The 22,359-nt window shown below is 42.7% G+C and overlaps 1 protein-coding gene across 3 annotated transcripts in view; it reads right to left on the bottom strand.

Moving 5' to 3' along the window:
• Nucleotides 1-22,359, bottom strand: part of LOC144818516 (programmed cell death 1 ligand 2-like) — a 432,156-nt gene that overhangs the window by 326,887 nt on the left and 82,910 nt on the right. Inside the window, exon 1 of one of the 3 annotated variants that reach the window (XM_078676008.1) lies at nucleotides 2,794-3,065. The exons of the other annotated variants lie outside the window; for them this stretch is intronic. The gene's annotated coding sequence lies outside the window, so the exon portion shown is untranslated. Of the gene's footprint in view, nucleotides 1-2,793; nucleotides 3,066-22,359 lie in introns of those variants that run through there. 3 annotated transcript variants of the gene reach the window in all.

Genomic DNA, 22,359 nt, shown 5'->3' with positions numbered 1-22,359 from the left:
CACACTTTGACCATTTCGGTTTCGTGTTTATAACTCCTAAATGCGTCAGCTCTAAACAATCTAAAGTATTTCTGAAGAAAAGCAACACAGATACATGGTGCTTATATAAAATAAATTCGTAATCTAGATGTACCAGGAATGGTGAACTCAGCCAAACGCCAAACAGGACTCCTCGACCAGAAATATATCAGGCGTGGTTGATTTCTTTGCTGTACTGCGAAATTATTTTTAGTAAACGAAAGTGAAACTACAATGCTGCTACATATCATTGATCGCAATTCATGGAGGGTGGTGTTTTAGGAGAAAGGGAATCTAAGCAGCCGCAAGCGCTATGACTGTGCAACAAAATGAAACAGAAAATAATAGATTTTGAAGGAGACAGAACTGCTTACGTCAGAGTGATTTTATGGGTCAGAGCGAAAGAGCACCGTAAAAGGGTTTTACTGTCCCGGTCTCCAGATATGTACTGAAACAAATCTACCCCACATGTAAGACACTTCCTTGCACTCATTATAGCCCGATAACAATATAAAACTGACCTGTAAACAGAATATACCTCAGACTCAGACACCACGGAGCAGCAGACGCAGTGTACAACAAACTTCAGAGGAGTTGAGTGAAGCGAAAGTGAAAGAGAAAGTCACATCTAGAAAGAAAGTATGTATGCGGGCTCACCGGAATAAAGACACGCTTGTGAGAACCTTAAGCCAGAGAAGCAACGCAAAAACAGCAGCGTTAACTATTTATTAGTAAAGGACAGGATGTCAGCAGAAAAAAAAAACGCGCCGACGTTTTGACAAGTTAACAGTGTGCAGCTACCTTTTAACAGGAATATATCTCATCAGCGTTCCCCTAATCCCCTTCAACCTTTTAGGAACCCGTGGCGGCTCTAAAATAGGCAACATGCATCCCAGCCTCCATCCATGTATTCCCAGTTCACCCACGGGCGTAATTATTTATAGTGCATCAGGTGCAGTGGCACCGGAGTGAGTGTGGTTTCCATTGCTCACCCGTTAGCCGGGAGGCGGGTGGCTCTCTGCTCTAGGGACTAGGGCAGCCTTGCCCTACCAGTGCGCTCAGCTCTGTTGCTCCCGTTATATCTTCATAGAAATAAAGGAGACTGTAGTGAGGTGCGTGGGCATTCAATCTGCAAAGTGAAGCTCCGGTAACCTTGAGGTAAACTTCAAACTGCTTCAATGGAGGATAATGGCCTAATGTAGCATATGGCTGCCGGTCTACGCGTGTCAATGTGGCAGAGGCGAGTACCTCCACCAGGGCTTTAAGGGGGATGAAAAAACTGGGGGGGTCTCTCATAAGGGCGTGGCCGATGTAATTAAAGGGTAGGCTTAAGAAAGCTTAAACCAAAAATCTGTGATTAGCATATTGTGCTGCACCCATGGTATTTTGCTGCTTCTGTCCATTCATTCTGCATCATCAAATGTAATGCAGTGCGCGCAACGAAATTCGTTTTATTTATTTAAATGTTTACTTACCTGTAAAACTCCATAATCCATACATTACCCCCGCCCCGCCCCTCCCCTTGCCCACGACACCGCCCTACAGAAACACCTACTGCCGACCGCTACTGATTCAGATATATAACACAACAAATAACTTTACACCTACAACAAGTCAGGACTTTTGGCTTTGTCAATGGTTGTAGATTGTATAAGATAAATAAGCAACAACTATGACTTTGTAGTATATAATATTGCAAATGATTCCATTCTTGTGGCCGAGGTTCTAGCCTAAGGGTCGAGCTGAGAAAGCAGGTTTGAGACTCATGTGGGCTACACATCCTGTGATTCAAAACATGAATATGTCCTTGTGTAATCTAACTGGTGCTCATGTTTGCGCTGTATAAAAATGAGTCTCTTTGAAGTTAGAGCAAAAGCAATGACGCTTTGTACTATTGCAGAGTTAAGTCCCCCACACATCTGAAGGTGGGGGGGGGGACTTACCTGCTTTTAAGAACTCCTGGTGCTGAGCACCGGCAGGACCCGGCCCACTTAAAGCCCTGACCTCCACCATCCTGGCTGGACTATTGCCCGCTATATTTAGAGAACAGCTCAGTGCCTTCGGAGGAACCGCCTCCTCTGTGGCTTCCCTGAAGGCAATGACGGTTTGCCTAGTGGCCACCATGTATCAAGCATCCGCTGAGCAAACTTTTTTGCTTATTTTTCAAATATACTCTTCCACAGACAGGTGTGGTGAGCTAACTTTTTTGTTTATTTTTCAAATATGCTCCTCCAAAGACAGGGTTTTGTTTACTCCCAGATTGTGAGGGTCATTTGTATTAATTTTTTGGTTTTAGAGACTGCCAGAGTTTCCTTGGCGATGCCAACCTGAAAAAACAAAAGATCAGACTATCCGCTCTAAATAGGGAGGGTATCAGATGCTCCTACACCGACAGACCCGACTCTGTTGGGCTGTTGTTGAAAGGTTTCTCTGGCAGGGCACTGGTGTTTGAAACATGATGATTTGCCCGACTATAGAGTGGGTGCAGAAGCATAGCTTCCATTGGTGCAGCAGGTGCAGTGGCACTGGGGACCAGTGGCCAGAATGGAATGGCCCACAGAACACTGATTAATGTAGATTTTCCTAGTAGTTATGACAGAAAGTCTTAATTTTATTAAAGACACGGAGGCGAGTTTTACGCTTTTCTATTCTTGCTTTATTATCACAGCAGCCAAGATAAGTAAAAAACTACAGTTCCCAGGGGCCCAGGTAAAGAAACTGGCCATTTGGAACACCTAAAACACGAAACCATATAGCCAATCAGTGCATACTAACCTAGATAACGTCACAAATGACTGCAGAGCTTCCTCTTTACGCTGGCGAGCAGACCAGATGAAGTCAGAGAACAGTGGAACAATCACCAAAACAATAGAAAGAGCTAATATCCAGGAACAAACTTCTTGAGTCAAATCCATCGAGGAGAAACGAACAGCAGGACTCGCCGTAGAAGACTCCAAACGTGAAGGTGAGATGATCTGACAAGGAGGAGACCATATTCGGTGCTGAGCAGAACCATCACGAAGATGCAGGCGGCAGGTCCGGAGTCACTGAAGGGAGGAGAACACAAATTAGTAGTGTAGCAGTGGGATAATTCTCGCCTCCGTGTCTTTAATAAAATTAAGACTTTCCGTCAAAATTACTAGGAAAATCTACATTTCTTGGCAAGACCAGAGGCTCCTATTATGCTTGTTTAAAGCATATCAACCACCAACGAAGCCACAGTATCAACAGGTTTGCAGTAAAACATACGAAAAACATTGTCATTAGTCCAGTCTGCTGATCTCAGAATGTCCTCAAGGCGGGAGCCAGCCCAAAAGGCTTTAGAAGGCAAGGCTCCCCTGGTAGAATGAGCGCCGAAAACGGAGACATCAATGCCCGCAAGGGACATAAACCAACGAACCCAACGGGCCAGGGTAGTGGAAGAGACAGGAAGGTGGGGCTTACGGAAAGAAATGAGGGGCTGGGAATGAGAGGGCGCTCTGATATCAGAAGTCCTTTGTTCCCACATTTTTAAACATTGGCCTACACATAATTTAGGATGTGATGGAAAATAAGGATAAAACACAGAATTCAAATTTGTCTTAGTTCGCCTATTAATTTGAAACAAAACACCTGTAGGAGAAAATTGACGAGAGGAAATATCCAAAGCCTTAACATCTGAAACACGTTTAATAGAAACCAGACACAAAAGCATGGTAAGCTAAGCAGACAACATCTTTAGAGAAGAGCGAAATTATGTGGCCAATCAGAAAACTATTTGAGAACAACATTAACATCCCATAACTAGAATACTTAGCCAATGGAGGTTTGGAAAACTGAACTCCTCTCAGAAGACGGCATATCAAAGGATGAATGCCCACTGGCTTGCCATCGATTGGTGAGTGGTTAAGAGAAATGGCAGAACTGTACAAGTTGACTTTCCTGTACGACTTGCCTGCACTAGCCTCAGAGGCCAAGAAATTGACCCCAAAATTCAGAGGGGCTGAAAAGGGATCGACATGCCTTTCCATACACCAGCTTGCCCAAAGAGACCAAGCGGATTTGTAAGCTTTTGAGGTCCCGGGGGCCCATGCCTTGCTGATAAAGAGAGAAGCATCTTGCGAAAAGAGGAGGTCAGGAGGGACAGGCTGGAAACTTTCCAAGCGGACAAGACCAGGGAGTTGTTCAGGATGAGACTGTGTGGAAGGCCTAGTGGGTTTAGAAGTAAGTCCTCGCATGCAGGGAATAGCACCGGGAAATCCACCACCATTTCCAACAGGGACGGAAACCAAATTTGAGATTGCCAAAAGGGGTCCACAATGACCAGGGACGTCGACTGATGACGAACCTGGGAAAGCACCCGGCTGATCATGAGAAAAGGAGGAAATGCATTGTTGAGGTGAAGGGACCAATCCTGGAGGAAAGCATCCACTGTCATGGCCAAAGAATCTGGGCGCCAACTGAAGAATCGAGGCAACTGAGCGTTGAGACGGGAGGCAAAGAGATCAATATAGAAAGAACCCCATTTTTGAGAAAGGGATTGGTAGATGGATGGAAGAAGCTTCCAGTCGCTGGAGTCTCGAAGATAGCGAGAATGCCAATCTGCCACAGAATTGAGAACTCCCGGAAGATATTCTGCTGTCAGGGATATTTAGTTTGACAGACAATACTCCCAAAGGCTTTTTGCCAATTCTGCCAGGGGTTTGGATTTGGTACCACCGAGATGGGTGATGTAGTGGACCGCAGAAACATTGTCCATACGCAGAAGAATGGAATGTTGCACTCTGTTCTTTGAAAGGCTTTGGATCGCAAAGGAGCCTGCAAGCATCTCTAAACAATTGATGTGCAATTTCGACTCCTCGCGAGACCATGTACCGCCAGTCGATATTGGTCCACAACGGGCGCCCCAACCCAACAGGCTTGCATCTGATTCTAATACAAGATCTGGGGCAGAAGCGAAGATAGTTCGCCCGTTCCAAGCATCTAAATGGTCGATCCACCATTGAAGTTCATCGCGAGATTCCTGATCTAAGGCGATAAGGTCAGCGTAGGCCAAACCTTGATGCAAATGTCTGATTTTTAGACGTCGAAGGGCCCGATAGTGGAGGGAACCTGAAAAGATGGCTTGAATGGAAGCGGAGAGCAGGCCGACTATTCTTGCAATAGATCTGAGAAAAATGAGGGAGGTCCGAAGGACGTGAGAAATCTCTGACTTGATGGTCGAGACCTTTGATTGAGGGAGTAGAAGGGAAGCCGAGGAGGAATCCACCAGGAAGCCCAAGAACTCGATGGTCTGGGAAGGAAGAAGCATCGATTTCTCAAGATTGAAAGGGAACCTAGATCCAGAAGTAAGGATTGAGTGGTGTTGAGATTGGACAGAAGGAGCTGTGTTCATGATCAAAATGTCGTCCAAGTAGATGATAAGTCTGATCCCGAGGGATCGCAGAAAGGCCACCACTGGCTTCATGAGTTTCGTAAAGCACCACGGTGCTGAAGATAGGCCGAAGGAAGAGAGGTGAAGCGATACGTTAGGCCCAACCACTGGAATTGAAGAAATTTGGAATGAGAAGGATGAATGGGAACGGTGAGGTATGCGTCCTGTAAATCCAATCTTAACATCCAATCGTTTGGACGAAGGATATCTCTTAAGTGAAGAATAGTCTCCATCTTGAAGTGGTGATACACCACAAACTGGTTGAACCATTTTAGATTTATCACAGGATGCATCTTTTTGTTCTTTTTCTGTACTAGGAAAATTGAACTTAGAAACCCTGTAGGATCGAAGGGAGCAATCTGGACGGCCTGTTTTTGAAGAAGGTTCTGGACCTCCAACGAGATCAGTTGGGACATTTCTTTTGAAAAACCAGAGGAGGAGGGAACACAGTTTAGGAAGGCGGCAAATAAAGCTCTATAAGATAACCTTGAACGGTATTTAGGACCTAAGGATCTGCACTGATAGTTTGCCATTTTGGAAGAAACAGTTTTAGACATCCTCCCACAGGGGGAGGGGGAGATAGACATACCTTGTTGGTTGTTGTTGCAATAGTTCTTCTGGCCTCGACATCTGAACCCTCAACCCTTTGTGGGTCAGATTGAGGCTTGTAGTCCTGGGAGCTGGAGTTGAAGGACCCCCTCGAGCCTTGGTTGTGATAGGGACGGCCGGAAAAGCGGCTCCTGCCGCTGCCGGCCCATCCAAAAACCCGGGACGAAAACTATTTCTTGGTAGATTGTTGTGCCTTATCCAAAGAGGCGAAGGTAGACACAAACCTGCTGAGATCTTTGACTAGAGAATCACCAAAGAGAAGTCCATTAGCCTTAATGCCTGGATCTTGTGGGGCTAAATTAGCCAACTTGGGGTCTAGCTTGATAAGAAGCCCTTTGCGGCGCTCATGTGTGATGGCGGCATTGGCGTTCCCAAGTAGACAAAATCCTCTTTGGACCCACATCGAGATGTCTTCCGCCGACAACTCAAAGCCATCCAGACGGGCAGCTTCTGCCAAGTCAAAAATATGTGCCACAGGACCCACCACATCAAGCAGTTTATCTTGACAGGTGGACCAAGCCTTGTCCACCCCTTTACGTGGGTCTTTGCCGAATTTAGAGAAAAAGGTAAGTAAGGGTTGATCAATGGTAGGGACCATGGCAACCTTCTCAGCCAGAGAGGGTTTAGGACACTTGGACTTCAACCTCGACCTGACATAAGAATCCAAGGGAAGGCGTAGTCTGGCCGATATATAATCGCCAACATGAGGGGCAGGAAACCATTTGATGGAATTAGCGTGGCGAATGGAGGAAGGATCAAACATAGGCACGCCTTCTGAATCCATGACTGGCTCAAAACAAAAGGAATCAGACTTGAATTTTTTGGAAGGAGGGGAGGGAGGGTCAGAAACATCAAAAAGGTCAAAAGGTCATGTGCGTCATCCATGTCATCATCTGTGTACATAATGATGGAAATAACCAACTTTTTGGGAACCTCAGTAGACTTCGACTTAGATTTGCGTTTGCCCTCGGAACCTAATAACCCCTCCTTGGAAGGAGGCCTGGGAGGCACTTGGTACACAATCAAGTGCGAGGAAACCTCGCTATTTAGAAGTGAGGCAGAATTGGAAGCATGTAAAGAAGCAGAGGAAACCACCTTTCTTTTTCTGCTATCCCCCGCAGACTGGGCCAGTGCTTTGGACAAGTGACTCAACATAGAATTTTCCATGCCTTTAGACATGCGCTTCATGGACACCTCCACAGCATTCTCCACAGAAGAATTTATAGACCTGTTCAAATCATGCCTGAAGGCTTCGCTTTCCTCATGAAGCTGTTCTGGGTCGGGAGAACTATCAATCTCCATTATAAGCATAGTGAAGAGGAAAAGAGGTAAACAAGGGTTAATTGAGATACTGGAGGGAGGAACACGAGGAGAACACTCCCTTTAGGGGCGTGCCACAAACTCCCGAGCTCACAGGAGCTCTGTCAAGCGGCCGAGAGGCAGGGACCGAGAGTGCTGCAGAACTCGGGAGAAAGGAGCGGAACAAAACACCGTTCAGCGCGAGGTGAGCAAAGGGGCATGCACGCCTACGCGAGCTCTGATAAGCGGGCAAAAGTCAGCGAGCGCTCCGTGAAGGAAAAGACACTGCGCAATGGAATAGACGAAGCGGAGCCGCACCCGCGGGGGGAAACGCAGAGCAGGTCAAAGCGACAGCGGAGAAAGCGATGAAAGGCGAAGCCCTAAGCACATAACCACAATAACAGTGTAAACGAGTGCAAATATACTGTATAAACAAAAAATGATAGGCATAAAATCATATAACGATAGAGCAATGAAGATAAATCACTTATCTGACTGCGAGCAGCAAGAAAAGAGGAAGCTCCGCAGTCAGTAGACGTTATCTGGGCTAGTATGCACTGATTGGCTATAAGGTTTCGTGTTTTAGGTGTTCCCATTGGCCAGTTTGTTTACCTGGGCCCCTGGGAACTGTTGTTTTTTACTTATCTTGGCTGCTGTGATAATAAAGCAAGATAAGAAAAGCGTAATAGGAGCCTCCGGTCTTGCCATAACATTTTGAATTTTATCATTCAAACAGCTGCCAGGGCGCCCATTTCCTTCCTTGCATAAGGGCCTGTGACACAGCACCTGTGCTACTGAGCAGATGGGCTGCCAGTTTGGCAGACAGTGTTCTCTCATGGCAAGATACATAAGTATAGAATCAGAATGGAACAACATAATTCAGAATGCTAGACTTGTGACTTGGAATACCCTGGTTACTTACCGGTAATTTTCATTACTCCAAGTCCAAGTCTTCCTTGCCACAGTTAATTATGAGATGAACCTCAGCTCCCCCACAGAACCCTATAAGCAAATTTCACATTCTAGGACAGCTTCCTCTTCCTATGCATTGACCTTCAAAAGGAGGTCGAACCTACCCCACTTCCTGTGCCTACCCAAGCCTAAAAAATACATGAAGCTGACAAAGAAAAGCGAAGAGGGGGAATGGGAAATTAACTGTGGCAAGTAGGACTTGGACTCGAAGTAATGAATTTACCGGTAGGTAACCAGGACATTACCTCCTTTCCTGTCTTCCTCGCCACCCTAATTACACGATGAGTTGATACCAAAGCCGCTGTGGGCTTCATGAGACAGCAAATGCACACCAGAGTTTGTCCTGCACATTCCACACAAATGTTTAATTAAAATACAATGTGACAGCCAGGCTGATGAAGGGTGTTACCCAGAAACCGGTCCCAGGATGCTTGTTTCCAGTTCAGGGAAGACCTGGCTTGGCAGTTGTGGCTGTACTGTTCCCATGAGACACAGGGTCAGGACTGATTTGCATATAGCTGTGTCTGAACTGAGGTGGCAAAGTAAGCTAAAGAATGATGATGCATTCAACTAAGATCTTGACTAGGGGTGAGTGTCTGAAAAGGTTCAGCGCTCCGTCCATCATCACCTTGTGTTTGCTTTGTTTGCCCAGACCTGGGTCCCTTGCTCACATTGCCACTGGACTCAAGCTAGCCTGGCTGATGAATGGTGTTACCCAGAAACCGGTCCCAGGATGCTTGGCTGATGAAGGATGTTACCCAGAAACCAGTCCCAGGATGCTTGTTTCCGGTTCAGGGAAGACCTGGCTTGGCAGTTCGGGCTGGACTGTTCCCATGAGGCACGGGGTGAAGATTGATATGCATATAGCCGGGTCTGAACTGAGGTGGTGAAGTGAGCTAAAGAATGATGAGAGATTCAACCCAGATCTGTGATAGCTAAGGATGAGACCCTAGATAAAAACGTAGGATCAGATCTCAAACTAATCTTGTCTGGTAATACCTTCAGAAAAAGTAGGGTCCTGAGAAAAGCACCCAACACCCTTATCCTTCATGCTGATACCATAGCCACTATGTTAAAGATTGCAGGAATCTGTTAGCATGAACTGAGAGCCATTTTGTACTTGGCAGCCATTTTACTTAGCCATGTGCTTGCCATGTGCTTTCTCCCTCATCCAGAGCCTTGCACATGCTCAGCAGTGCCTAGCTATTAGAATGCACCTGCTCCTAGTATAGAACTGTCAGGCTATTTTTGCTGATGTAAGGAGGAATATCTCTCCTCCCACTTTGTTGAGCAAGCAAATTTTGGATATCCATTTTAGTCATTTTGCATGCTAGTATGTGCCAGGACCTCCCCTTGGTTTTATGCTGCTTAATGTAACCTATGCATATATAAGGCCTCTGTCCTCTGTACTCCTGAGACTGTCTCATACAGTGACCTGAGGGTACTGTGTGACAGTCTCCCTCATGTGAGGTCATTAAATATGTTTTTTTGATATTACAGCTTATGTGCCAATCTCTTCTTTGTTGGGTAAAAGAACCAGGTGCATCAGTGAACCCCTATAGGAGGTTTATATTTCTTCAACTAGAAAAAATACTTTCAAAGTTAGGAACTTAAGTTCCACCTCAGCTAACAGCTCAAGAGAAGGAGCTTGTAGAGCATGCAACACCAAAGGAAGGTCCCAAGCAGGGGCTGGACATACCACTCTAGACCTCTGAAGGAAAAAACTCTTCATTCATCTGGAAAATAAGTGATTGAAATGATCCATGTGTGGGCTTCTGAGTACCTTCAAAGCTGCCCGCTGCACCCTTATAGTAGAGGGAGCCAGACCCTATGTAAAACGACTCCATAAAAAATTCAACGTCATAAATGGTTCAACGGATCCAGAGTCTGGCCCTTTTTCCCTACACCAGCGTGAGAAAGAATTGCAATGTCTAGAAAAGGATCTCAGGGTTGCAGGTTGCAGGGATTCCTGGATTAACTCCACTACTCCCTCTGAACAACCCCTAGCCCAGAGAAAAGCCAGGCCTGAAGGTGAAACCTTTGCATCATTCCTGAATGGATTGGTGGCCCTACCAGCGGATAGGTGTGCACTGGGATCTCTCAATGTGGTTGAACTGCCAAATTCATCATAAGAGAATACAATGGGCCTCTAACCGAACCTGGTACTTTCAAAAGCACCCATGCCTTGTCCTCCCTGATCTTGTCTGGAACCCTGGTAATCATAGAAATTGCAGGAAACTAATAGAGCAGATCCCTTGGCAACCTGATCGGCATTGCCCCCATCCTCCACGCAAGGAATAATCGTGTAGAAACGTGAAAGAAGGCAAACAGATCCACTGTCGGACACTCAAACCTCCTCTACAAATACTTCCCTCCTCACTAAGATAGCATTTATCAGAGGCAAATTGTGCTCAGATTGTTGACAGACCAATTCACTCTCCACAGGAGATAAACTGCCTTCAGGGATTCAGATTAGTTTTTGCACATGCAACAATCTTGTTAGTCAGGAGCCACAGGGACTGAACCCTGCAATTCCCTTAATGGGTCAAATACCCCATTACCACCTTGTTGTCTGTTTGGACTTGGACATGATGATGCGTGAGGAAGGGAGCTAACTCCTGCAAAGCTATATGTACCACCTGAGCTCCATGTAATTCGAGGAACAACCTGCTTGAAGATGCTCCCATTTCCCCTGGATTAAACCAAGTATTCAAGGCTGCCTCTACCCCATTTGCTGCCATCCGTGGTAACTACTCGAGTCAGAGCCACATGAAAGGGCAACCCCCTGGAGAGAATGTAGTCAATCAACCACCATTCCTAGAAACCCCTGAACTGAGTTAACACCTGAAGAGAGATTGTATTTCTGAGAACATGGAGACCAATTAGTCAAAAGATGGTTGATCAGAGGATACATGTGAAATTATGCCCAAGGGAGAACATTGATAATCGCTGCCATTAAACCCCGCAATCTCAACCATAGGGAGATCGGTGGAGCTTCCTGTCCCAGGAAATTCCAGATCTTTTTCTTGATAGTCTTCTCCTTTCCATCATTAAGAAGACCTGTCCCTTGATCATGTCGAAGTGACCCCCAATGAACACCAGGTCCTGGTTGGGAACTACACTGGACTGCCTGATTGATAAAGAACCCATGAATCTTCAAAACGTGCATTCTTCCGGGATATGACTGTAAAATAGTCTAGGGGAATAGAGTCAAACGTTATGGTGTATCCCTCCTGTATGACTCTCAATACCAACTGGTCTGATACTGAAACCTTCCAATTTTTCAGAAACATTGTCAAGTGCCCCCCAACAGGAAGCTGCCTATCGGTGTTGCAAAGGTAGTCAGGACTTAGCTTGCTGTTGTGCACCTCCATCTGACTGGTGAAGCTGGGATTTGTCTGTGTAAGGAGCACCCTGGCTGTGTCCCCTCCTAGAAAGGGTTGGTTGCTCCTTGCAGGTACTGACTGCTCGAAAGCTCTTTCCCCCTCCAAAACACCTACCCCTGGATGGTTTTGCTGTGTCTAAAAGCTTCTTGTCTTCGGCAGACTTTTTAACCATCTCTTCCAAGGGAGCACCAAACAATTTCACACCTAAGAAGGGCATAGCTGCCGCTGCATTTAAGGTATCATAAAAGATATCAGGCAACATCCTGGCCTGTTGTTCCATGATTGAAAACATTGGAGTAATGTCTGCCCCCTATTCCATCAGTTCCGGCAGACCCTGAAAGTCCTTAAGAAGAATCTGAATTGTATATGACAAATGCGCAAAAGCTCTAATGGAAAAATTAGCAGCTTCATTTAACTGTTTGACTGCGGTGTCTACTCTTTTGTCCACAGGATCAGAAGGGGATACATACTCCAATATATTAGTACCGTGAGATGATAATCCCGCCATCAAAGACTCAGCCTTGACTGAGAGAGGAAAGTTCTTAATTTCTTCTGAATGGAATGTCTTTTCATCAGACAGTGAGAAAAAGTGGTCTTAGCAATGTCCTGCCACTCATTTTCACCACTTCTTAATGGATGCATGCAACGCTAGTGACTCGGGCTCCTTTCTCTGATACTGCAGAAAACAAAAATCTTTAGATTCCTCTGCCACTGGAGCCTCAGCAGTAAATGCTATGTTGTTGTCTTTAATATGCTGCAGGACCTCCTTCAATTCCTGACCCTGCACATATCTCTTACATCTTCCTCCTTCCCTTCTGGATCTGTACTGGTGGAGGGTTCAGTACGTTGCTTTTTGGGAGAGGATGGGCCTTCTCCCTCCTTAAATGCTGCAGCCACAGCACCTTGAATCATCTGCTGAATCACCCACATTGTGTGTTACTTCCTCAGTATTGTCTGAGCCTTCCATATCCAAAGTTTACAAACACGACAGAAGCATTTCTGTGTTACTGTTATTTATAGTTGCTAAGCAAAGAGCCTGAAGAGAATCTTGCTGTTGTCCTCGTTACCCAGCAACCCTTAAAAGGTGCACAAAAAGCTTGTGCTCACCTCTGCGCAGCCTGTGCACCCAAGGCACACTGTAGTGTAGTTCCTATATTCCCAATAGGCTCTGCGCATTGGAATAGTGTATCCTGTAGTTTAGACGTAGGACTGAAGTCGACTAGGTCTCTACCGAATATACTAAACTTAATTGTGTGTGTGCCAGCTAGCTCAGAGGTCACTAGAAACTTTCTCGAATGAACAAGAAGGGATTAGTTTCTGACAACCGCCTAAAACATGACAACTTTGTTTCCCAAGAATAAGAAATATATCTCTAGAGTCTCGGACACAATAGATAATTATTTCACTCAGTCAATCATGCATGCTTCGTGTTTTCAATAAAAGGTATTTATTAAACAGTCTTCTTTCTCAGGCATAAGAAATGAACTGCTGCAATCTTAATACTTGCTGTAAAGTACAAAGCGTACAATACGAAGAGTATTATAAAATAATACTGTAAAAGCATGATATGGTTTCTAAGCCATAAAATACCTACAATGCATAAAATACATACAGTGATAAATAATGATTAAAAGTATTCAACTGGTGCTTCTAAAATACGCCTACCCCGGTGTACCTAACCTAGGTCTAGTACAAGGGAAGAAGTAAGTAAGGTGTAGCCTAGTTTTAGTATTATTTGCCAAGAATCTAATCCAAGAATTCTCTTAGGGTCTAATCAGCTCTGTACCTTGGATTTTAGAATGTACGAGGTCTGGTATCTCTCTCTCTCAGCGCTCGATTTTCCAGCAACCCGCAAGGGTAGCCTGGAAACACCAGAGCTGGATTTCTCGGCAGGAGAAAGTACAGCGTCTCTCAGTGCGTAAACTGGAGGGTCGGCTTCCTTCGGCACTTGCAGCAGTAGGGCCCGTCGGGCAAGTAGATAGTCGAACTGCTCCAAACCACCGTGTGTTTGTTTGGACAAGTGTGGGCATATTTATACCTTGAAGGTGCCGAGTTTGACGTAAGATTGGACATAATAACGTCATTAGAGACTTAATTCGCTGAAAACTCCATGAGTTCTTAGATAAATTAATATTCATGCAGGGGGAAGTCCCTGACTGCTGAAGGCGGGTTTTTCCAAGAAATCGTTGTAGATTTTCAGAACTAGTGAAAGTAGCCAAGCCGTATTTGGACTGCATGAGCTATGTCTAAATATGGTCATGATGACTCTGCCTATATAAGGATAGGGTGATTTATACCTATATATGGACATGAATTGGGAAAATTACACTAGGGTCCTAAAACGCTATACAACACCCACTCCACGTATTATGTCTAATAATACTAAATCTATAAGCATACAAAACATAACTAAAGCATGTGTTCATAATCCCACTCAAAATACATGAAATGCATGAAACATGGTTTATACACATACATGAGTATTTGTCCTGCACGCATTTTACAAGCAATAGCTGTCATTAAAAAATGCTATTTAAATGAAACATGAAATGACAGTTATGTAATGGCTCTAACTTTACAGAAGAAAAAAGGTCGAGACCATTCCATAGCATAATATATAAACTGTTATTGTTTTCATTAGATAATGCCAAATATTTGTCTAAAGGAAGTATCAGATGAAGTTCTTGTTCTATAAGAATAGTTCTACTTTAAGCATATTACTTTGTGCCAAGCGAAAAGTTCTATTCTGAAAAATTGAGAAGAAAAAAATTCAAATGTAGATTGCCGAAACATACAGTTCCAAAGTTAGAGGGTTTGTTGTGAAAAACTGAAGGCTGAATTTCAGAGTTCATGGATGCTGTGTGCACTTTCAAAAGTTATTCTCGGTGTTGGAGAAAACATCAAATCATCTAAGCTGGCAAAGAAACTGTCTACCACAGTTGGTGAAAGTGGAACTACTTCATCAAGTAGATCAAATGTGCATAGATGTGAAGCATCGCCGTCAGCGTCATTCGCGTTAGCAATGTTCGATGTAGATGGTACCTGTGTGCCTGTTGTTCCACGTACCTCACCAATAGCTGGATTTGCTGGTGAGATCTCAATGAATGCCGTCATCAGGATTGTCAGCCGTTGGGGGCAACACGATGCATGAGTCGTTACCGAACCTAGCAAGGCGTCAACATCCGATGGCAGTGCTGATGGAAGTGTAAGACAGATGTCTAACATGCATTCTTCTCCGCAAAGCAGGCATCGTAGAACAGGTAAGATGCAATCTTGCCAGATTGGTCTGAATTAAAGGAACCAAGTGGTATTCAGATCTCTTAAACGAGCCAAGCCAAAAATCTGTGTAATTCTGTCACGATACCGCATGGCCAGGAGAGCCCATTCCATTGTAATCTGGGTATTGTCGGTGACTGGACTTGCCATATCGGAGCAGGAGAAATAAAAATAGAATTCCTGCTACGAGTCCCAAAATGAGAGGCAGGCCGCTGAACACAGAGTGCACGAAATTTGGAAAAATGCTGAGGACTGCTTCGAATGGTGCCAACAGTCCCGAAAAGATCGTTTTAAATACATGTGTGATGCCACTGGTATCAGACATGTTTAAGATTTGACCTAACATTTCTGCGACATGTACTGGGCAGTTTGTTGATAATAATGCATGTATCTCTGAAGAAGTCCTTGCAACTTGCAGATCATACGTTTCTCTAGACGAGGTCAGTGGCACAGTTTTTTGTATAAGAATGGCTTTCATTCTGCTTAAAGTATCAATTTGTATAGAAGAGATATTCAGTGAAGGCCATAACGCCGTCTCCCGTTCTGTATTACTTTTTGGATACAATACTTGCATACAACAAGTGACCCTGGCCAACACACTAACCAGATAGGCTTTTCCTAGCAACATGCCACAACAGCTGTGATCATTGAGCATAATGTAGCTCCCACTGGAAAGCTGCCTGAAAAGCGAGTCTATCACGATCGCTGGAGTACCGTGCATGTGGCAAGAAAGGTTATTTAAAGAACCTTCGCAGGCTCCATGTAAATTAATACCTTCACATAAAAGTGTACAGCTTAGTGAGTTTTTACAATTTTCTGTACTAAGAAATACCTCCTTTCCCCCACTCCAACATGTGTGTGTGTATGGTAAATTCCAGGTTGACTTAATATATCCTTTACCCAACCTTTCATACAGGCCTGCTGGTATATGCTGGAGACAATACTGAAATTGGAAAATCGTCACTGGTATCGTAATGGTGCCATGTATTATCCATTCAACGACAGGTTTCTCAGAAACTGTTAATGGTAATCTTTCCAGTTTTTCAATGCTCAGCACCGTATAGTCTGCTCCTCTTTGTGCCAGAGAGATTTGTTTATCTGTAAGGTTAAAGACAGTAAACAAAGGCCTGGTATTGATTAGACGCCATGGCACATAGCCTGAACGGAGATTTTGCAACGTCCAGCCTAGTAGCAATATAGAACGCAATTGAGACTGGCCATGTTGTAACATTAGCAAACCCTGTTCTATTATGTCAATGGCAGATGATACAATGCTGTCCAAAGAATAAATTCTGGAGGACAAAGTCGTTAACCCATTGTCCACTACAGAGATTGCTTTCTCTAAATGAATACATCAATTTCTCGTATTTTTTCTGCAGTTTCCATTTGTGTTATTTTCCTAGCTTCATTGTAAGCAGAATATATACTGGCGTATATGAAACGTTTTTGACGTTGTTTACAAGGCCCAAGTAAGAAGTCTCGTAACTCAACATCTTCTTTAAGTAAAGTCAAGTGTTGTTTAATTTCTGGGAGTGTGGATCTCTGTAGCCAATCAAGGCATAGTTTTCCTGCACTGTATGTGGTGACTATCCCTGGATGATGTCTCTGGGAGTATCTTGGATCTGGCCTATTCATTTTGAACCCTTCTGTTTTGTTCATGAATCTACCTTGACAGTTATTCGTGTCTATGGGTCAGATTAACCATTTCGACCAATCAGGATTAGTTCTGTTCTGTTGTAAAATCTGTTTTACGTCTACCTCCTCATCTGCAGTGCCATTACTGTCAGGTGTGGCTTTAGGTATGGACGGTTTGTTTAAATCTTTTATCTTAGCTAAGCCAAGACATGATGAGTGTCATTCAAAAATATGATTTGTTCTGGTATAATGCAGGCTCTGAACAAAGCTTCTAAACCATGCACCTGCCATTCTTTTGTGCCCCAGACAGTTTTTGTCTCAATATTGTCTTTCCAAAAGTTGTACCCTAAAGTACAGTTGAGCATAAAAGTTTGCAGAATTAATTTGTTTAGAATTGGTCAACATGGTTTTCATTCCTGTCTTATTCATATTTTTAAAATAAAACATTTCTGGATTTGTCACATTAAAACCTGTAAAGTATGGAAATTTCTTACAAAATGTTTTAGAGCTGCCTTTTGGCGGCATAGGACAATGTTCCCATTGACTGTAAGTAAAAACATTTCTAGGATTTACAGATTTGTGCAAATAACGGTGACCAAAATGATTATAACAATACAGTTCTTCATAACTTGTTGAACCTTCTAAGTGTTCATGTTTTTGAAATTTTGCTGACATTTCTAAGTCCGACATCATATTATTAACAGTTTCAAAGTCTCAATCATCAGAAAAGGTGCTTAATGAAACAAAATCACTTAAAGAAACCTTGAACTGGTGTAGAATTTTCAGCAGTTCCACCGGGCCATAAATGTCATAATCGGATCACTGACATAATATAGAATGACAAAATATAGACTTACCAAAATATAGTCACCAAAATATAGAATGCCAAAATATCGAATTCCTATCTACAAACAGGTAAGTACAAAAATATCGAATCCAAAATATAGTCTGTAAAAAATATAGTCAGTCAAAATATCGAATTTTTTTAAATGTCTTAAAAGTAATTTAAAATTAATGAAATAATAAATATAATTAACTAAAACATACTTAAAAATACTCAAATAACCTTAAAATTAAGATATAATTAATTTAAGTTATTAATAAAAAATGTACAATATTTTACCGTAGGATAGCAGGAGGGTAACATTTAATATTACCACTCCAGTGAGTGCAACAGTAGGGAAAGCGTTGGATAGCGTAGGGGTAAAAAATACTATTCCTACTCCAGTGAGTGCAACAGTAGGGAAAGCGTTGGATGGCGTAGGGGTAAACAATACTATTCCCACTCCAGAGAGTGCAACAGTAGGGAAAGCGTTGGATAGCGCAGGGGTAAAAATTACTATTCCCACTCCAGAGAGTGCAACAGTAGGGAAAGCGTTGGATAGCGTAGGGGTAAAAAATACTATTCCCACTCCAGTGAGTGCAACAGTAGGGAAAGCGTTGAATAGCGTAAGGGTAAAAATGACTATTCCCACTCCAGAGAGTGCAACAGTAGGGAAAGCGTTGGATAGCGTAGGGGTAAAAAATACTATTCCCACTCCAGTGAGTGCAACAGTAGGGAAAGCGTTGAATAGCGTAAGGTTAAAAATGACTATTCCCACTCCAGAGAGTGCAACAGTAGGGAAAGCGTTGGATAGCGGGAGGGTAAAAAATACTATTCCCACTCCAGTGAGTGCAACAGTAGGGAAAGCGTTGGATAGCGTAGGGGTAAAAAATACTATTCCCACTCCAGAGAGTGCAACAGTAGGGAAAGCGTTGGATAGCGTAGGGGTAAAAATTACTATTCCCACTCCAGAGAGTGCAACAGTAGGGAAAGCGTCGGATAGCGTAGGGGTAAAAAATACTATTCCCACTCCAGTGAGTGCAACAGTAGGGAAAGCGTTGGATAGCATAAGGGTAAAAATTACTATTCCCACTCCAGAGAGTGCAACAGTAGGGAAAGCGTTGGATAGTGAGAGGGTAAAAATTACTATTCCAACTCCAGATCGTGCAACAGTAGGGAAAGCGTTGGATAGCGTAGGGGTAAAAATTACTATTCCCACTCCAGAGAGTGCAACAGTAGGGAAAGCGTTGGATATTGGAAGGGTAAAAATTACTATTTCCACTCCAGAGAGTACAACAGTAGGGAAAGCATTGGATAGCGTAGGGGTAAAAATTACTATTCCCACTCCAGGGAGTGCATCAGTAGGGAAAGCATTGGATAGCGTGGGGTAAAAAATACTATTCCCACTCCAGAGAGTGCAACAGTAGGGAAAGCTTTGGATAGCGGGAGTGTGAAAATTACTATTCCCACTCCAGATAGTGCAACAGTAGGGAAAGCTTTGGATAGCGTAGGGGTAAAAATTACTATTCCCTCTCCAGAGAGTGCAACAGTAGGGAAAGCGTTGGTTAGCGTAGGGATAAAAAATACTATTCCCACTCCAGAGAGTGGAACAGTAGGGAAAGCGTTGGATAGCGGGAGGGTGAAAATTACTATTCCCACTCCAGTGAGTTTAACAGTAGGGAAAGTAATGATGTAATATATTTCACAATCCTGCTACCTTGGTTTCATACCCTCCTATTGATAATGATATTCTATCCAAGCTTTTTACCAAAGTTAAATCAGGATCCCCTGACGACATCTGCCCCCCCTTCATTCTGAAAGAAGTGGGCACCCTCATCCCTGAGGGTATACTTCCCTTGCTGAATGGATCACTCATCCAAGGGAAAGTTCCAAGTAATTTTAAAAAAGCCCTACTCATTCCCCTTTTAAAAAAGATAGGAGCCAACCCATCAGATCCACTTAACTATAGGCCCATCTCTCTGTTGCCTTACTGCGCCAAACTTCTGGAATCCCATGTCTGTGACTGCATCTCCGCTTTCCTGGAGAAATCTGAGTATCTTGCACCCAACCAGGCCGGCTTCCGCCCTTGCCACTCAACCGAAGCAGTCATTCTTTCGGTGCAAAATTCTTTGAGACGGAACGCGGACGAGGGGATCCACCAGGCTTTGGTGTTACTGGATCTTTCCGCTGCGTTCGACACGGTCGACTACACCATCTTGGTCGACCGTGGCGAGCAGGCTGGCCTCAGAGGCCTGGCTCTGAGTTGGGTCCGCTCGTTTATTTCCGGCCGAACTCAATCGGTCAGACTGGGTACCTTTACGGCCCCTACCATATCCACCAACTGCGGAGTGCCTCAAGGCTCATCGCTGTCCCCTTTACTTTTTAATTTATACCTGCGCCCTCTTTTGTTCTCTCTTAGAAATGCCAATGTAACCATCTTCAACTATGCTGATGATTTGCAGCTCATCTTCCCCCTTAACACCAAGGACTCAGTGGTAGAATTTCAGAACACCATGTCCCACATTCTGAGTTGGATGAGCTGCAATCATCTAAAACTCAACCCAGGAAAGACCGAATTGGTCTTGCCGGGACAGAGTATACATAGTTGGAACCCTAGCTTTTGGCCCTCCTGCATGGGTGCCCCTCCGATTAAATCATCATCGGTAAAAAGTTTGGGCATCCATATTAGTGAAGATCTTTCCTTGAAGAAACAGGTGGGGTCAGTTGTTTCTGCCAGTTTTTTTCAGCTGAAAAAAATTAACAAAATTGCACGCTTTTTTTCCTTTTCCGCCCTTACTCAGATTGTCATCGCTTTGGTTTTATCCAGACTGGATTTTTCCAACAGTCTTTACCTTGGGCTCCCAAAGGGAGAGCTCAAACGCCTCCAGCTGGTTCAGAACCAAGCAGCCAGACTTCTTCTGAACATCCCCAGAAGGCAATCAGTTAGATCTGGCCTGAAACAATTACACTGGCTGCCGGTGGAACAACGTGTGGCCTTCAAGACGGGCTGCATTTTATTTAAATCCCTGCAAGATACTGGCCCCCAATTCGTCAGGAACCTATTCCATAAATACAATCCTTCCCGACACCTCCGGTCCACCCATAAATCTCTGCTGACTGTGCCGTCATACAAGAGGAAACGTCTCGGAGGCAGCTGCTTCGACCATCTTGCAGCTGCCTTCTGGAACTCCCTCCCCCTTCATCTTAAACTAAGTGACAACCTCCTCAGTTTTAGACATCTTTTGAAGACCTGGCTCTTCTCTCAGGCACACCCTTGAGCTGGCCTGCTCTATCAAATTGCTGACGCGTCCTGTTCCCTTCTATAGCGCCATGAAGCCTTCGGGCGTACGAGCGCTCAACAAATACCTGTTAACATTAACATTAACATTAACATTAACATATATTATTAAAAATAAATTAAATATCAATACCAATAAAACATTAATTGAAATTAATAACCAATTTAATATTATGTAATAATTAATTAGAAATACAACTACATATTAGTTATTAAAAATTAATAACCTATTCGTAATTATTTAACAACTAATTAATTTTCAATAACAAAAACTAATTAATAATAAAAACTAATACCAATTAAAAATTAACAGTGAATTAATTATCAATACACAAAAAGTATTTTTAATATGTAATTAATTACAATTACATTACTTCCCACCCTATTCCCCTATAAACCCACATCCCACTACAGAAAATACATTAATACAATTATCATAATTATCAATTATTTAATTAATACAAAATAATTACCAATTAATAAAAATGAATTGCCAATTAATAGAAATTAATTACCAATTAAAAATTAATTAACAATACATTTAAAATCAATACCAATAAATGATTTTTTTTTAAACTTAATTACAATTAAATTACTTCCCACCCTATTCCCCTATAAACCCACAACCCGCTACAGAAAATACATTTTGAAATTTAACATAATTAACAATTAATCAATTAATACAAATTAATTGGCAATTAATAAAATTAATTACCAATTAAAAAATAACAATAAATTCAAAATGAATACCAATAAATAAATAAAAATATTTAATTAATTACAATTAAATTACTTCCCACCCTATTCCCCTATAAACCCACAACCCGCTACAGAACTAAAAAGCAAAATTTAATAAAAAATTAATAATATTTGCTAAAAATTAATATTTAATTTAATATAATTAAATTACTTCCCACCCTATTCCCCTATAAACCCACAACCCGCTACAGAATTAAATTACGCAAAAATTAAATAACATAAAATTAATTACTTAAAATACATTAAACATACATTACAAAAATTAATATACACTTTTCACACATATACTAACATACAAAACACGTTAAAAAAATTTATATTATTAAAAAATCAATATATTTAATGCCTATATTGTATACTTCGATATTTTGACTTCTATATTTTGAAAATCGATATTACTTACCTTAAATTCGATATTTTTAACCACTATATTGTGTCCATTCGATATTTTGTCCATTCTATATTTTTACTTCGATATTATGTCCATTCTATATTTTGGAATCGATATTATGACTGTTTACCGTCATAATCAGTTGTGTCCTGTGCTATACCACCAGGTATAGGAACAGCTGTGATGTTCACTGATGACAGGTCTCTTCGCTCACGATGTGATGACTTGTAAGGTTGCAGGAGCAAGTTGATGTTCTTACTTGCTGTGTCCATTGTACTGTATTTTCCATCTATCATTTGTCCCAAACTCAAAACAAGAATGAGCCATAGTAGCAGAAAAAGTACACCTAATACTATCCAAAATTCAACCCATGGCGAAACCAGATATGTTTTCTCAAGTTGATGAAAGAGTTCTGTTATTTTTTCTTTAAAATCTTTATTTGTTGGCGTTATTTCTGGTTCACTGGGATCCTCAGAAAAG

Source organism: Lissotriton helveticus, chromosome 2_1 (genome assembly GCF_964261635.1).
Source record: "Lissotriton helveticus chromosome 2_1, aLisHel1.1, whole genome shotgun sequence".
Classification (NCBI taxonomy): Eukaryota; Metazoa; Chordata; class Amphibia; order Caudata; family Salamandridae; genus Lissotriton; species Lissotriton helveticus.
The sequence above is the reverse complement of the archived record's forward strand: the minus strand, read 5'-3'. Positions and strand labels throughout refer to the sequence as shown.